Raw genomic sequence first — 18,149 nt, forward strand, 5'->3', positions numbered from 1 at the left:
GATGGTTGTCATAGTTTGCATGCAGTCAACATCTGTCTTCATTTATTAATGTCATTGTAAACTAACTACCTGTAGTGACCAGCCATATTAACTTATTCTGAGCAACTACAGTTCTCCCTTGATATTCAACCTCATCGGTATCAAGACATGTTCAGATAATCCAAAAAGTTTGGATAATCAAAGCCCATTCATTTATATACAAAGATTATACCCTTGCTGTTTAATAGACTATATGAGCGATAGGAATATTAAAGTATGTCAGACCATTCTAAATGAAACAAAGAAAGGAAGGGCCCCACACAGGCAAAGCACAATACAAATGAGATGATACCAGTGAGTTCATTAAAAGCTTGATGGTTTCATCAGGAAGTTCTTTCTTGTAGCAATGTACTGGGTTCCTACTTTAGCAGTACTACCGTACTGTTTGATAAATGGGGCTGGTACCCTACTGGTTGTTAATTAACATGAATACACAACATTGTATTATTGTGACTAATCACATAAAATATTGCCATAAATTTCCACAAAACTATGGTACAAATATCAGACATAAGGCCAAACATACAAGTAATGTGGAAGCTACAAATTCATTGTTTACAAGTATATCAATATAACAATACTCAGAGTATACTTTTCTTGCAAAACTTCAGTAGCCTCTTTCTTGGAATTTGTTCAAGTGATATTTATTTCTAAGGCTAGTGTTACTACACATCAAAGGTAATACACTGTGGTAATCTTACCGGCTTGATTTATTCACTGTTTATGGTCACTTCAGCCTGAGACGTGCCTTTTGTCTACCAGCAACAGCTACGATGGTTGTATCATGAAGTTACCTTTGTCTTCCTGGATGCCACTATTCAGGTGCAGTGACCATTCGAGGTGATGTAAACATGGAACATGTGCATATATGTGTATAGCATGCAGTGTGATGTCTGTGTGTATGTGAAGTTGTATGCATGTGCATTTGTGTATGTGTGTATGTGAGCATGTTGTGTAACTGCATGTGTGTGTGTGTGTGTGTGTGTGTGTGTATGTGTGTGTGTGTGCATGTGAACATGTACGTAAGTATGTTTGGTAGTCATGGTAGTGAGTAAGCAAATAATCATATTAATCATGTTTATAACAACACACATGGTTTACTCTCTACACAGAAAGTACAAGAATTTACTAAAAATTGGTATAGATGTATATAATTCCACTTGAAATTTAGCTCATGAAATCAATTCTGAGGGAAATTTCACCCATCAACTGTTGTATTGGAACAACTACTACTTAACTACTATTCTATATATTAGAGTACTTTTACAATGAAAATTGTACAATATCCTACAGTTATAAATAGGGCTGGTACACTGCTGGTTGTTACTTGTATATTATTAACATGTATACACAATATTGCATAATATTATGTATAATCACGTAAAGTATTACCAAAAATCTCCACAAAGGTAGTGTAGTTGTAACTTCCAAACTCATTCTCTACCACACAATGGTACCATCCTCTTTGACTTAGTGTAACATCAGTGAACACTATAGTGTGTGTACCATGTGATGTCACTGTCTCATAAAACTCATCATTAATGTACCATGTGGAGTTTGGTGGGGGTACAGCATAATGACAAATGATATGTTAAATGTTGAACCTTCTTGTATACTCATGTTTGAAGGGGTTGACAAGACTATGCTGGGAACTATGCAGAGCAAAACATATTTAGTACTGTATGTACCCATAATAATTCATGTATGTATATATTGCCCACATTTTACAATGATGATATGAATATACATATAATGCAATACAGAAAGATTGCTGCAAATATGAGGCATAAGGCCAAACAAACAGACATACAGTAGCATTGTGGAAGCTACAAATTCAATGTTTGCAAGTAAATTTTACTCAGAGTATATTCTATTACTTTTGACTTGTAGCACTTGAGTGGTCTTTTTAATTTCTTCAAGTGATACATTTTACTAAATGTAGCTGGTGGTACTACATATTAGAATTTCATTGGTAGTTTCCTTCTTCCTTTTTAATATAATAATTTCCATATCACACCGTGGCCGTGGTCAATCAAGATCATGCAAGCATTATACCAACAGTGGCCATAATGCAATGTCGGTTACAGGAATTCAACAATACCATGGAACTAAGCATTCCTTCACATCTTACTACAATTAGCTCTCTTATAACCAAGAGTTAAAATAGTACCTTTTATTATGAACTCTTGTTATAACTAACCTTCACGTTGACACTCTTTTACAGTAGTAGTGATATCAAAATTCTGGAAAGGATCATCAAAATCATCATAGAAAACCAACACATCACAAGACTCATAGTACCGATAATTTGTGGAGATCTCATAGCTTAACTGATGTTTGTCACTGATATCATCTGAAGTTCTACTATAGTCATTCTGATGGATACACAAGTAAGTAACTTACAGTATACACACATGTGAACATGGCACAAAACACTTGGTGATGTTGCCTCTTTCTTTTTCCTCTCATTATTCAAAAGTATAAAACATTTTTCAAACCATCTACACAATAGTTTTAGTGACATCTACATAGATTCTGATAGAATTTTCTTCACTTGGATGCATAATATGAATTACTGATATATTGTGTGTAGTATAGTATTAGTATGTTAGCCACTGTCCTGTTAGTACTATCACAGTAAATATCTGCTCTAGTGTCTGCCAAGCGATATGAGATTTGTTCAGGTGTGAGATTTAGATTTAGCCTCGGGTTACTAAATCGCTTAGTTCCCTTGGTCTTGGTGTCTAAGCAGCTTTTTACATGAGAGCACGATCAGTCTACTGTTATACCAACTATGACAATCTCTGTAGAGAATGTTTCTCTTATGTATTATACTTCCTCTCATTTACAATTGATAGTTACAATCAAAACACTTTAAGTTATACAGATCTTTCCCTTTTAAATTACAGTATTGCTTGTCCAATTATATAAGTGTTGTATGGACATGACCAATAGTTTGGCAGCTTCTGACTAGTGTTAGTTTGCATACTGATACAGAGTGTAAAGAACAAATGCCTGGTGATCAGGATTGCTCAGGTGAAGAAGCATGTCAGGCAAAGAAAACAAACAAAAAGACTTTCGAATTGGCTTTGGGTGCTGTTGACTCACATCATGCCTAACCAGTAAGACACTGAGCCACTTGTGCATTATTCAGATACGTTACGTACTGAACTCACACCTGTAACCTATGAGCTACATACTGTAGGTGGTATATATATATATATATATCTGTTATTAACAATTCCAACTGTCATGCATGTCTCACGTAATGGGTGGTGGGCTTCACCCATTCCTGTGGGGTACTAGTCCTGTCCTACAAGAGGATTTGCCTATATGTACTCATACAATTTTCATACATACAGTTTAATTTTTAAAAGGTAAGTACATTAATCCTATTTTCCTTGAAAACTAGGTGTGCCTGGTCACAGCTGGCAGATGAAGAGTACACAGACTATGAATACACAGACCAGGACATCCTGACAATTTTCCTAGAAGGTACATGTTGTGTCTGACTACAACTAGTGTCTGTTTTGTACCAAAATTAAAGTAACAATTGTCCTAAATTAATGAGAGAAGGGGTGATGGCTAAATATTGTAAGACAGAATCAAAATGCATGCCACAGACATAATATGTAGTAAAATTATAGCAACACCACTAACAATTGACTAAACAATAAGAAATGTCCAAGGCAGCTTTACATTGACAAGCTACATTTGTGATGAAAATGCGGTCTGTGATGTAAGTGAAAATACATCAAATACTCAGTGTCCCCCACATCCGCTCATGAAAGAATAACTTGTTAGCTTCCACCAAGTAATAAGAGGACAAATTTAAACAGTTAGATATATAGGAACCAGTAATTTTACATAAAGGTATTTTGGGTGGTACAGCACATTCATGTATAACTAAAGCGGAATCCCTATGCTATCAGGATTGGATAGGTTCAGCTTACTAATGGCCATGGTTAAGATTTTTACACTAATTTACCACAAACATGCAGTTTCTAATGAGGTACAACATAACAAAATAGCACAACAAATATGCAATTATGATTTAGCAAAGTCATGTGACAGAAAGACTTGTCTTAGTAATAAATGTGCAAAGACCTTTATGTGCTAAGATGCATAATGATGTGATATACGTATGTGCAAAGTTGTGTATTAATGCGCAATGTGTAAAGACTTTTGTAAAAGAACCTATAGGCTTCCATAAATAAAAGCATTGTTTTTATATGGGATCAGAAACTACCAGAATGGTTTACACAATCAACCTTATAATTATAAATCCCACTGCACAAATAAATATTATGCATACTATCACATCCCTATTGTCACTTTTGGTGTTGTGTTTCATACCACAATGAGAACAGGCTGAGTAAAAGCAGAATTTTTGAGCATTCATATGATGTAATTCTTGATGACTCAGCACAAGAACAATAATTTGCTCTACTGAACACCTACATGACCACACAGGCAGCCATGCAATTACTCCACTGTAGCTTCCTGCGTTGTGTCAACTTCCCATTCAGCCTTATATAGTAAAAGCACTAAGAAATACATGTTATATGGGAACTGGATGATGAGGTCATTAATTGAACAAATCCGCTTGGAACCACTAGCAGATTACATAATCTAATGTCACTGTGGAAATATATTGTAAAAAGTATATGCACAAAAATACACTGATTTCACACTAAACTTTAAAATACAAAGTACACTACTTTTGAGCTAATATGAAATACAATTTGTTTCCTAGTAAAACCAGTGAGTTTCTAGTTTTGCATTTCACATTTTGAAGCTCACATAAGACATTCTACTAAATAGGGGAATGTATAGTAAATACTCTCTTCTGCATGGGCATACAAAAGGTAAATGAAACTCACAAGAAATCAACTTTCAGAAAAAAATAGCCAATGTTAAAAACCAAATTAATGGTGATAAAACATGCATGGTAAATACCCTACAGATATGACACTTCCCCTTCAGTACAAGTGTTGACTTTCATATTAAGAATAATCACTACCAGAGACGTATGCCATGAAATGTCTATGATTTTTCCATGAAATGTTAAATCTCTCCTATGAAATGTACAATGAAAGTTGATTCATGTTATACCAGGGTTTGTTTCATGGGCCATGAAATACGTCTATTGATCAGAGTATCATGGTAATTTCATGGCGTTGCGGAGATTTCATGGGTGCAGTACCCATGAAACGTTAAAATTCATGGGATAAACCATAGATATTTTCATGGGTATTTTCATGGTTATTTTCATGGTAATTTCATATACCATATCTGGTAGTGAATACTCAATTATCTCATACTTGTTTGGAAACATTGCTATATGCTTGGCTTACTTAAAACCACCTAAGCTCATTTCATAGAAATCACATTATCACAATTATACATGCCATACATACAAAACCAACTATCACCATAATATTCATTTTAGGGGGCTACATTAGTAAGCATTTCTGACACAGTGCTCAACTGTGTAAACCATCAAGCTGAACTCATGACACAGTGTATAGCAGTTCCTACACATTTCTGCTGCATATTATATGTATGCTATATGTATGCTATGCATGTAACACATGCACAAGTGCTTAACCAGGATTAAAATACTTCATAATGTGTAAATAGACATGTTAAACCTGGTAATTTCATGCACAAACAGAAATAGTATAGACTAATTGAGGTTCATTATAATATGTGACCGGATTTGCAAAAAAGTATTGGGTTAAATATACAGTAGACTGCAGAAAAAAGTTAACGTTTCGTAATTTTAATTACGCTGTAGTAGCGTAATTACAAAGCGTAATTACGAATTATGCTCTATTGGTAACTATGAGTATATTGTATATATGGCTGGTGAAAAACTACTTTTTTGCATAATTACAGATTACGGTCAAAACGTAATTACAGTACAAACATGGTAATTACTTAGTAATCACACCGTAATTACAATTACGAAACGTAAACTTTATTTTGCAACCTACTGTACAGTACATGTATCATCATAAAAATTTGAAAATTTTAAAATGCTTAGTTCTTTCTAAAAAAGGTGGCTAAGTTACATGTACAGTTACAGTAATCAAGACTCACGGTAGTGAGTCGCGCGGCCAGTAAAGCAGAAACGCGCGCCGCAGACAATAAATGACGCGACCACTACGTGAGGATTTTACAGGAACGAACGTTGTCAAATTCGGCCTTCCTGTAACTAACCCGCCACTTACGCTATCCCTCTGAAACTCTAGGGTTGAACTCATCGTGTCACTAGTAACTACCACACAAGCAGTGAAGCAAATCCATGCCGATTGTTTCGTGATCGAGATTGCCGACATCAAAGGGGAAGTTTCATTTTTTTTTTATTATTATTTTTTTTTTATCGCATGCGGTTAGACGCAACCGCATGTGTATGCCTTGCGTTCCTTTGTGCATTCCGAACATTGATTGCCCTGCTATCGCTTCAGTATTCACTCAATCGCCTCAAGATTCACATCATCGATTTCACCATACATGATTACCCTACAGTCTTAACTTCAGCACCAAACGAAGTTTCAGTCGTCCTCAGTCGACCTAGAGACCAAATACAAATCCCAGATTGTTGTTTTCCGCAATACTCGCTTGGCATGTAGGGCAATGTATCTTTAAACTGTTCTAAAAGTTTCGTTCAGATTGAAACCTATGTTTTCGAGAATGGCTAGTTTGAAATTTGAATTTAGTCGCCCCCACGTAATTTGCTCTCTAAGAATTTTACTCGGAATTTAAAGAATGACGCAAAGCACAACTGCGGTCACTGGGTATTGATGAACTGGCGCTCTATGTAGTTAATCAGTGCATATAGCCACAAAGAAGTGTGCTGCCATAGATTATAGTCCACAGATATGATCTATGGTGCTACATACCATCGTTCGTTTTTAAATTTGAATTTAGTCGCCCCCACCGTGACGTAATTTGTCCTCTAAGGGCGCGGCTTAAAGAATGACACAGAGTACAACTGTGGTTACCAGTTGTTGACACAAGCTGCGAGTAATTAGCACATGTAGCTAGCCAATTGTCACCATGCATTATTGCACTTTACAGCACCCCCACACAAAAATTACACATGTAATTACAACATACAGAGGACACATGAATACCAAACACTTTTCACAACAATAATGTAAGAATTGTACAATAATGACTGTAATATAACTGCTATGAAAATGTTTTCCAGTGGCCCGCCATGGTAGCAAGTCTCACATGACGGCATGTATATTCATCCAAACACAATGGGAGTAACAAGTAAGTATGATAACAAGTTGATATGACTCCATTTGTAGAATCCAGATGAGTGGGTGTTGCTCCAGTATGTCTAAACAGTTAACAAACATTCCTGTTATAAATACGTGCTAGAGTTGCAATATAATAGTATAGTATTTAAATGCAACAATACATAGTCTCCATTGCATCACTATCAAACGACACTAAGTGGAGGATAATGTTGCATCTCTAGTATGTACACTCTATCAGTACAACCTGTCTTAATGGCCACCAGTATAGAAAGACAACCTCTCTTGAAAAGCCAATTCCAATTGAGAATTTATACACTGTTACCTGTTTAATGAGTGAAGGTGGCAATAAACAAGTTCCACCGTAACTTATACACGTGATGTGATCCTGTATATTCTGTCAGTGGATGAGATCCACTTGGCCAGGACAAAATGTGACTCAAATGTCCTGGATGATCCATACTCAACCCACTTATGACCCAGTGGCACAATGGAACTGAGTATAGAGAATACAATTATATTTATTTCTAAGATGTGTGGATGTGTGGACACATTACAACACATTACATGTACATACAAGACATGCTACGTACTGTTTTAGCAATTCAAGTCACCAAATTATGTACGGACCAGTCAACAATGCTTTATAGTGCCCATCAGTAAACCTGAAGAAAAGTTATGAAAAATAAAAATTCACATAAGTACAATGAAGCCTCATTAATATGGCCAGCTGTGGAACCAAAAAAATTGGCCTGAATAACAAGGTGGCCTTATTAATGAGGTCATAAAGTACTGCTTAGCTATATTTGGGATCTACTAGAGGTGGCCAATATAATGAGGTGGTCTTATTAAAGAGGTGGCCACTAAGTGAGGCTTCAATTAAAGAGGTGGCCACTAAGTGAGGTTTCACTGTACATACAGTTCACAATCACAATGGTGAACAATATTAATGGTTAACAATATACACTGAAACCTGCAGGTCACTTCTTGTGGAAGATTGCTCTCTACACTAAATGACACATTCAGAGATTGTATTTAGATGGATGATACAGTAACACATTGTGACTTCAATACTCGTGATGTGTCAATGCTAGGCAGCAACCATATACACGGCACTGCCAATGCACAACATCACACTTGCTCGCACACACAATTTCGCTCAAGATTTTACAAATTGATAATTAAGAGGTGTGGAAACTAGCTGTTCGCTCGAAAGACTGTGTGGCAGCTGTTTTCCTTCTGTACAAGTGGCCACCAAGACAGGTCCACTGTGGATGAAAGCCATGCAGGCATTAGATATGTGGTATTTTATGTGTTGAAGGCATTCCAGGGCCTCCGGTAGTCTCAAATCTCACCACAGTTTACCTCAGGCAGTGTTGTGGTTACCACTAAACCATCGGAATGCTGTGCTATGTTCATCTTATGCTTGGCTACTGTATTGTAGAACTGAAATGGATACTCTGAAAAATATATCCTATGGATAATGACTTCATCACTTTCTTCATCAGGAGCTTATAAGGACCAATAGTGAAACTTTTACACTTTGGGCTGACAGCCAACTGCCTAAGTCTTAAGCAGTGCCTTTGGTGCTCTAACAGATTGGCTGCCCCCTTGCTGCCAGCACTCACTGTCTCATACGCTGTCACACACTAAATCCATCTCTACACTGTTAAAATGAAGAGTAACCACAACTCTCAAGGAGTTCCCAGTGTAGGGAGGATTTAACACCCCTGGAGAGTAACCATTATTCTAAAGGAGTAACTGGGGAGTAACACATGCTCTGAAGGTGGTGTCGCTTACTCTTCAGAGTAATGGTTATTCTCTTCAGAGTGTTGGTTACTCTCCACGGAGTGTTAAATCCTCCCTACACTGGGAACTCTCAGAGTGGTGGTTACTCTTTATTTTTAACAGTGTATAGCCAGTTAGAACAGCATGCTTCTTACCTTTTTTAAGGCCGCAAAATGCAGCCACCTCTTTAAAAAGCTAGGTCAGAAATTTTTTGTCCCTACGGCCTGAATAATGGCCAGTTTTCACTGTACTATTAGTGATTAGTGATCATGGAGGATTATTTATTAAGATACTAAGATATACAAACGCTACAACCTCTAAATATAGCAGTAAATTTTTTTACCCTGGTCCAATGTCTCGTAATAATTGTGAGAGACTCTACTGTGACAAATACATGTTTATCATGATATGTACTAATCGCCTTTTTACAATTAAGTTTTACAACAGAAATACATGTATAGTTAAACTCACCAATTGTGACTAAATCCCTTCAACACGAAAAGACAAGTAATGAGACAACCTTGGAGACAACAGCCTCACAAGCCTATTCTTGTGCGCTTATTTAGTAGTAATAAAAATTTTAAAGGCATTTATTTACAACAGGACATAATTACGCGCCTTTCTATTGTCTCTGTACATACTTGCCTTTCTTTACTATTCTCATTTCATTTCACAAGATCTCTTGGCAGGGGCATAGCTTCTTCACTTGAATTAGTCAATGCTTGAAGTAGATCGAGATACTCTAATAGAACAGTCACATTTCTACAAGTGCCATATTTTTATATTGTAAAGTCTGTAAGTAGCTAGTAATTTAAACTATACAATCCGATGCTAAGCAGAAGTTGTAACTATGCTAAATATTGATTGCTGTGTTACAGCTGTTTTGTGACTGCTCTAATAGAGTATCTTGATCGTTTTAATGCAGTACAAGATGAAAGGGAAAGTGTTATTAAGGGTTTACTAGTTAAAATGGGTGGTATAGTTGACTGCAGTTGCATGCCACTAACAGGGCCGTCCAGAGAAATTAGAGAGCCCAGGGAAAAGAGTTAAAGAGGGGCCCAGGGGCAAGGAAGAGTCTAGATCCTGACTGCTCTATTAGAGTATATCGATCTTTCTTTAAACAGGTATTCAAGGGGCCCCTTTCGGGCTGGGGCAGGGAGAAAAATACCCCAGTTACCCCCCCCCCCCCCCCCCCCCCATGTGGGCGGCCCTGGCCACTAAAATTACAGTTATATTTTAATATTCTGTCATTGTAATCTGGGGTTTCTGTCAAAACCATGGAAACTCACTTACTGTTATCAACAGTGCATTGCTTATTCTAACAAAAAGTATTGAAATCCCATCCAAAAACAGCTTATAGCTGTAAAAAAAGTGCGCGTCCAAGTAAAGCAGAGTTAACTGCGACAAAAAGTAATGATATCATAATGCGGCCATGTGCGAGGTGTGCAAGTTGTAAAATTAATATTAGCTAATCAGATAATACAATGTTATTGTTAAAGTGTTAATGAGAACTATGTGATGCTGCTATTTTTAAGTGTGTGAGCATCTTCATAAATGCCACACAAATTTAATTTTCAATAAAGCAATGTGTATAGATTCTCTGATAGCAATAAATAGTTTGAGTTTGGCCGTCTTTCCTGTATACTGCAATGCTACGAACAAAGGAAAGGTGGCCAAACTCAAACTATTTATTGCTATCAGAGAATCTATACACATTGCTTTATTGAAAATTAAATTTGTGTGGCATTTATGAAGATGCTCACACACTTAAAAATAGCAGCATCACATAGTTCTCATTAACACTTTAACAATAACATTGTATTATCTGATTAGCTAATATTAATTTTACAACTTGCACACCTCGCACATGGCCGCATTATGATATCATTACTTTTTGTCGCAGTTAACTCTGCTTTACTTGGACGCGCACTTTTTTTACAGCTATAAGCTGTTTTTGGATGGGATTAAGTCTACAATATCAATTTAAAGTGCATTATAAAAATGTAATGTTTTGATCACACAACTGGCTTGTGTATGGCCCACTGATCCAGACAGCCACTTAAGAATTTAGGTCTGGAGAGCATGAGCTACATTTTAACTACAAGGTTGGTTGCAGTCAATGTTATGGCTAAAATTATCATGCACGTATACAGTTATGTATATCAAACACTACAACATATCTCACTTTCAGCTTGTCAGTACAAATCAACAACTGACAAGTGGGAGCAGTTCCATATAATTTTCTTACAGGCTAAATGTGTTATGCCAAACCTCTTCTTACTTTTAAAGGGATTGCACACAGTGGTGGAGGAAGCAATTGTTGTGAGGCCAGGGGGATGACCAGAGTATAGAATCTCTGGCAGCAGGAGGTCTGGAGGACTGTCTAATCATTCTAGCTTTCATGGTGTCTCACAGTTCACCATATTTAATTAATAATTACTTTTGACTTGTAGCACTTGAGTGGTCTTTTTAATTTCTTCAAGTGATACATTTTACTAAATGTAGCTGGTGGTACTACATATTAGAATTTCATTGGTAGTTTCCTTCTTCCTTTTTAATATAATAATTTCCATATCACACCGTGGCCGTGGTCAATCAAGATCATGCAAGCATTATACCAACAGTGGCCATAATGCAATGTCGGTTACAGGAATTCAACAATACCATGGAACTAAGCATTCCTTCACATCTTACTACAATTAGCTCTCTTATAACCAAGAGTTAAAATAGTACCTTTTATTATGAACTCTTGTTATAACTAACCTTCACGTTGAAACTCTTTTACAGTAGTAGTGATATCAAAATTCTGGAAAGGATCATCAAAATCATCATAGAAAACCAACACATCACAAGACTCATAGTACCGATAATTTGTGGAGATCTCATAGCTTAACTGATGTTTGTCACTGATATCATCTGAAGTTCTACTATAGTCATTCTGATGGATACACAAGTAAGTAACTTACAGTATACACACATGTGAACATGGCACAAAACACTTGGTGATGTTGCCTCTTTCTTTTTCCTCTCATTATTCAAAAGTATAAAACATTTTTCAAACCATCTACACAATAGTTTTAGTGACATCTACATAGATTCTGATAGAATTTTCTTCACTTGGATGCATAATATGAATTACTGATATATTGTGTGTAGTATAGTATTAGTATGTTAGCCACTGTCCTGTTAGTACTATCACAGTAAATATCTGCTCTAGTGTCTGCCAAGCGATATGAGATTTGTTCAGGTGTGAGATTTAGATTTAGCCTCGGGTTACTAAATCGCTTAGTTCCCTTGGTCTTGGTGTCTAAGCAGCTTTTTACATGAGAGCACGATCAGTCTACTGTTATACCAACTATGACAATCTCTGTAGAGAATGTTTCTCTTATGTATTATACTTCCTCTCATTTACAATTGATAGTTACAATCAAAACACTTTAAGTTACAGATCTTTCCCTTTTAAATTACAGTATTGCTTGTCCAATTATATAAGTGTTGTATGGACATGACCAATAGTTTGGCAGCTTCTGACTAGTGTTAGTTTGCATACTGATACAGAGTGTAAAGAACAAATGCCTGGTGATCAGGATTGCTCAGGTGAAGAAGCATGTCAGGCAAAGAAAACAAACAAAAAGACTTTCGAATTGGCTTTGGGTGCTGTTGACTCACATCATGCCTAACCAGTAAGACACTGAGCCACTTGTGCATTATTCAGATACGTTACATACTGAACTCACACCTGTAACCTATGAGCTACATACTGTAGGTGGTATATATATATATATATATATAAATATATATATATATATATATATCTGTTATTAACAATTCCAACTGTCATGCATGTCTCACGTAATGGGTGGTGGGCTTCACCAACTCCTGTGGGGTACTAGTCCTGTCCTACAAGAGGATTTGCCTATATGTACTCATACAATTTTCATACATACAGTTTAATTTTTAAAAGGTAAGTACATTAATCCTATTTTCCTTGAAAACTAGGTGTGCCTGGTCACAGCTGGCAGCTGAAGAGTACACAGACTATGAATACACAGACCAGGACATCCTGACAATTTTCCTAGAAGGTACATGTTGTGTCTGACTACAACTAGTGTCTGTTTTGTACCAAAATTAAAGTAACAATTGTCCTAAATTAATGAGAGAAGGGGTGATGGCTAAATATTGTAAGACAGAATCAAAATGCATGCCACAGACATAATATGTAGTAAAATTATAGCAACACCACTAACAATTGACTAAACAATAAGAAATGTCCAAGGCAGCTTTACATTGACAAGCTACATTTGTGATGAAAATGCGGTCTGTGATGTAAGTGAAAATACATCAAAAACTCAGTGTCCCCCACATCCGCTCATGAAAGAATAACTTGTTAGCTTCTACCAAGTAATAAGAGGACAAATTTAAACAGTTAGATATATAGGAACCAGTAATTTTACATAAAGGTATTTTGGGTGGTACAGCACATTCATGTATAACTAAAGCGGAATCCCTATGCTATCAGGATTGGATAGGTTCAGCTTACTAATGGCCATGGTTAAGATTTTTACACTAATTTACCACAAACATGCAGTTTCTAATGAGGTACAACATAACAAAATAGCACAACAAATATGCAATTATGATTTAGCAAAGTCATGTGACAGAAAGACTTGTCTTAGTAATAAATGTGCAAAGACCTTTATGTGCTAAGATGCATAATGATGTGATATACGTATGTGCAAAGTTGTGTATTAATGCGCAATGTGTAAAGACTTTTGTAAAAGAACCTATAGGCTTCCATAAATAAAAGCATTGTTTTTATATGGGATCAGAAACTACCAGAATGGTTTACACAATCAACCTTATAATTATAAATCCCACTGCACAAATAAATATTATGCATACTATCACATCCCTATTGTCACTTTTGGTGTTGTGTTTCATACCACAATGAGAACAGGCTGAGTAAAAGCAGAATTTTTGAGCATTCATATGATGTAATTCTTGATGACTCAGCACAAGAACAATAATTTGCTCTACTGAACACCTACATGACCACACAGGCAGCCATGCAATTACTCCACTGTAGCTTCCTGCGTTGTGTCAACTTCCCATGCAGCCTTATATAGTAAAAGCACTAAGAAATACATGTTATAGGGGAACTGGATGATGAGGTCATTAATTGAACAAATCCGCTTGGAACCACTAGCAGATTACATAATCTAATGTCACTGTGGAAATATTGCTATGATTATTGTAAAAAGTATATGTGACCGGATTTGCGAAAAGGTACCTTTTTCACACACAACTTTTGACCTATTTTTTGAACTTAAAAGCTTCATAACTTTTTGATCATGGCATATAATTGCTTGCAATTTTCAGTGAAGGTAGCTAAAGAATCTGGCTACATATTGATACTAAGAGCAAGTTAAGCAGCATAAGGAGTCCAGTATTACATCATTTTGTTCGTTGGTATGTCAAATGTGTGGAAAAGGTACCTTTTCGCAAATCCGGTCACATATGCACAAAAATACATTGATTTCACACTAAACTTTACAATACAAAGTACACTACTTTTGAGCTAATATGAAATACAATTTGTTTCCTAGTAAAACCAGTGAGTTTCTAGTTTTGCATTTCACATTTTGAAGCTCACATAAGACATTCTACTAAATAGGGGAATGTATAGTAAATACTCTCTTTTGCATGGGCATACAAAAGGTAAATGAAACTCACAAGAAATCAACTTTCAGAAAAAAATAGCCAATGTTAAAAACCAAATTAATGGTGATAAAACATGCATGGTAAATACCCTACAGATATGACACTTCCCCTTCAGTACAAGTGTTGACTTTCATATTAAGAATAATCACTACCAGAGACGTATGCCATGAAATGTCTATGATTTTTCCATGAAATGTTAAATCTCCCCTATGAAATGTACAATGAAAGTTGATTCATGTTATACCAGGGTTTGTTTCATGGGCCATGAAATACATCTATTGATCAGAGTATCATGGTAATTTCATGGCGTTGCAGAGATTTCATGGGTGCAGTACCCATGAAACGTTAAAATTCATGGGATAAACCATAGATATTTTCATGGGTATTTTCATGGTTATTTTCATGGTAATTTCATATACCGTATCTGGTAGTGAATACTCAATTATCTCATACTTGTTTGGAAACATTGCTATATGCTTGGCTTACTTAAAACCACCTAAGCTCATTTCATAGAAATCACATTATCACAATAATACATGTCATACATACAAAACCAACTATCACCATAATATTCATTTTAGGGGCTTCATTAGTAAGCATTTCTGACACAGTGCTCTACTGTGTAAACCATCAAGCTGAACTCATGACACAGTGTATAGCAGTTCCTACACATTTCTGCTGCATATTATATGTATGCTATATGTATGCTATGCATGTAACACATGCACAAGTGCTTAACCAGGATTAAAATACTTCATAATGTGTAAATAGACATGTTAAACCTGGTAATTTCATGCACAAACAGAAATAGTATAGACTAATTGAGGTTCATTATAATATGTGACCGGATTTGCAAAAAAGTATTGGGTTAAATATACAGTACATGTATCATTGTAAAAATTTGAAAATTTTAAAATGCTTAGTTCTTTCTGAAAAAGGTGGCTAAGTTACATGTACAGTTACAGTAATTAAGTCTACAATATCAATTTAAAGTGCATTATAAAAATGTAATGTTTTGATCACACAACTGGCTTGTGTATGTCCCACTGACCCAGACAGCCACTTAAGAATTTAGAGGTCTGGAGAGCATGCATGAGCTACATTTTAACTACAAGGTTGGTTGCAGTCAATGTTATGGCTAAAATTATCATGCACGTATACAGTTATGTATATCAAACACTAAAACATATCTCACTTTCAGCTTGTCAGTACAAATCAACAACTGACAAGTGGGAGCAGTTCCATATAATTTTCCTACAGGCTAAATGTGTTATGCCAAACCTCTTCTTACTTTTAAAGGGATTGCACACAGTGGTGGAGGAAGCAATTGTTGTGAGGCCAGGGGGATGACCAGAGTATAGAATCTCTGGCAGCAGGAGGTCTGGAGGACTGTCTAATCATTCTAGCTTTCATGGTGTCTCACAGTTCACCATATTTAATTATAATATGAAACATTTCAACCAAAGTACCAACTTTTTATTTGCATTAAACCTCTTGGAAAAGTTTTTAGCTGGGTTAATCAAACACCATTTACTGTATATAAGTAGCCTTGAGACACTGGTAACACCTGATACAGTCATAAGATACCAACTTTCAAAGTAAGAGGACAGTGGTTTGATTCCCACTGAGGAGTTTTTTACTGATAGTAACATGGTTTTATGAAGAAGCACTTTGACTGAGTATTCTATATTAGAGTATAACAATTTTTTCACAGTTTTCAACCCTACTCCAAGAAGGATGATTTCAGCAAGATATCATTCTGAGGGAGGCTTCATCACATCAAGGGGTCTTGAGCCCCCCTCCCTCATTCTGCCACCTATGATTGTACATGATTGCCAGAGAACTTTTCTTAAGCTCCAGCTTGACTAATCTCACATTACAGTTTTTATTGTGCATATATATCTTTACTATTCACAAGCCACTATAATATAATTATTATCACTCCTGGAACTAAGCTGATTAGATTAATTTTGTCCTCAAAATCAATTGTCAAGAACGCTTTGTCAATGAAATTAATAGTTCGTTATCATGTATGATTCGATATAAGTTACAAAGTGGATGAGACTTACTTGATACTAGTCTTAAGAATAAACATGACTCTTGTGACCTGGGTCATCCAATCTGGAGTTAGGATATTCCACAGTTGTTAGAAGACAATAAAAATGAACAAGCACAGAAACTACTGGCTTTATGTTGGGGCTTGCATATTGAAGTGAACAAATAGTGCAAACATAAAAGAGACAGGCAGTGCTACAAGAACTAAAAAGTGGTGACTGAAAAATACGATCACTCTATTATAAATGTTCAAGGTACTTGTAATGAACATAGCACCACTAGTAGTCATAGCTATCATTTTACTGAAAATCCATTAAAAGCTTTGTGTGAGTCCATAGCTTAGTCTTATTATTTTAAATTCAATAGTGCATTGACAAGTGGTGATGGAATAACTAGTAACGATGGACAGAATTATAATGAATGCCAGAGAACAAGTTTCAGATGTCCTTCTAATACATACTTTCTACTAAAAACTCTATATATTCTTTTAAGCAGTTGTCGGCTATGTTTTCTATATGCCGGCCACTATTGAGTAGCAACCAAAAGTAGCTGTAGACCATACTTGCCACTGCTTTGGATAGTGGATATAGAATTGGTCAACCAAGTTCTCCCTACATAACATTTACACTGATAATTGAAAGTTGAAAACAATGGCTCTCACAATGGCAGATTTCATTGTACCAATCTAGTGCAAAGTTGTTCTCATGCAGGGGATAATGAGCTATGCTGTAATAGCTACCATTGCTTCATCTCTTGTTTCACTACTTTTGGGCATGACTGGATTTGCAAAAAGGTACCTTTTCCACACATTTTACATGATCAGCAAACAAAATGATATTTGTCTCTTTATACTGATTAACTTGTTCTTAGTTTCAAAATGCAGTCTGATACTTTAGCTTGATTTAAAGTTATGAAGCTTTAAAGTAAAAAAGAATGGGTCAAATTTTATGTGTGAAAAGGGTATCTTTTTGCAAATCCAGTCACTATATAATTATGTTGTAAAGGTTTTTGCCATATTTATAATGTGACTAGCTACATAGACATGTGTATGTAATATAGTGTATTTATTATCTAATCCAAAACAGCCAAGCTGTAAAAAAAGTGTGCGGCCCTCAGAAAGGCTATGGTGAAAAAAAGATGTGAAATCCAAAGTGGCGGCCAAGAAATGGCTGTGATGGTAGGTTAATGGTAAAAATTTTAATAACAACAATTCAGGTGAATTTGGTGCCGCTTGGTCTTGGCACAAAAATTCACCTGAATTGTCGTTATTAA

At 35.9% G+C, this 18,149-nt stretch overlaps 1 protein-coding gene and 2 long non-coding RNA genes across 3 annotated transcripts in view; 1 reads left to right on the forward strand and 2 right to left on the reverse strand.

Moving 5' to 3' along the window:
* LOC136241680 (roundabout homolog 1-like) overlaps nt 1-18,149 on the reverse strand; it is a 302,043-nt gene that overhangs the window by 202,807 nt on the left and 81,087 nt on the right. The window lies entirely within an intron of this gene.
* On the reverse strand, nt 468-3,121 carry LOC136241702 (uncharacterized). Its single transcript, XR_010694379.1, has 5 exons — nt 2,240-3,121; nt 1,587-1,691; nt 1,432-1,530; nt 741-853; nt 468-695 (listed from the first exon to the last, which is right to left on the reverse strand). It is a non-coding gene; the product is annotated as an uncharacterized lncRNA (long non-coding RNA).
* Nucleotides 3,452-16,478, forward strand: LOC136241700 (uncharacterized). The gene is made up of 4 exons (XR_010694378.1): nt 3,452-3,534; nt 11,889-12,054; nt 13,101-13,183; nt 16,122-16,478. It is a non-coding gene; the product is annotated as an uncharacterized lncRNA (long non-coding RNA).

Source organism: Dysidea avara, chromosome 12, assembly GCF_963678975.1.
Source record: "Dysidea avara chromosome 12, odDysAvar1.4, whole genome shotgun sequence".
Taxonomy (NCBI): Eukaryota; Metazoa; Porifera; class Demospongiae; order Dictyoceratida; family Dysideidae; genus Dysidea; species Dysidea avara.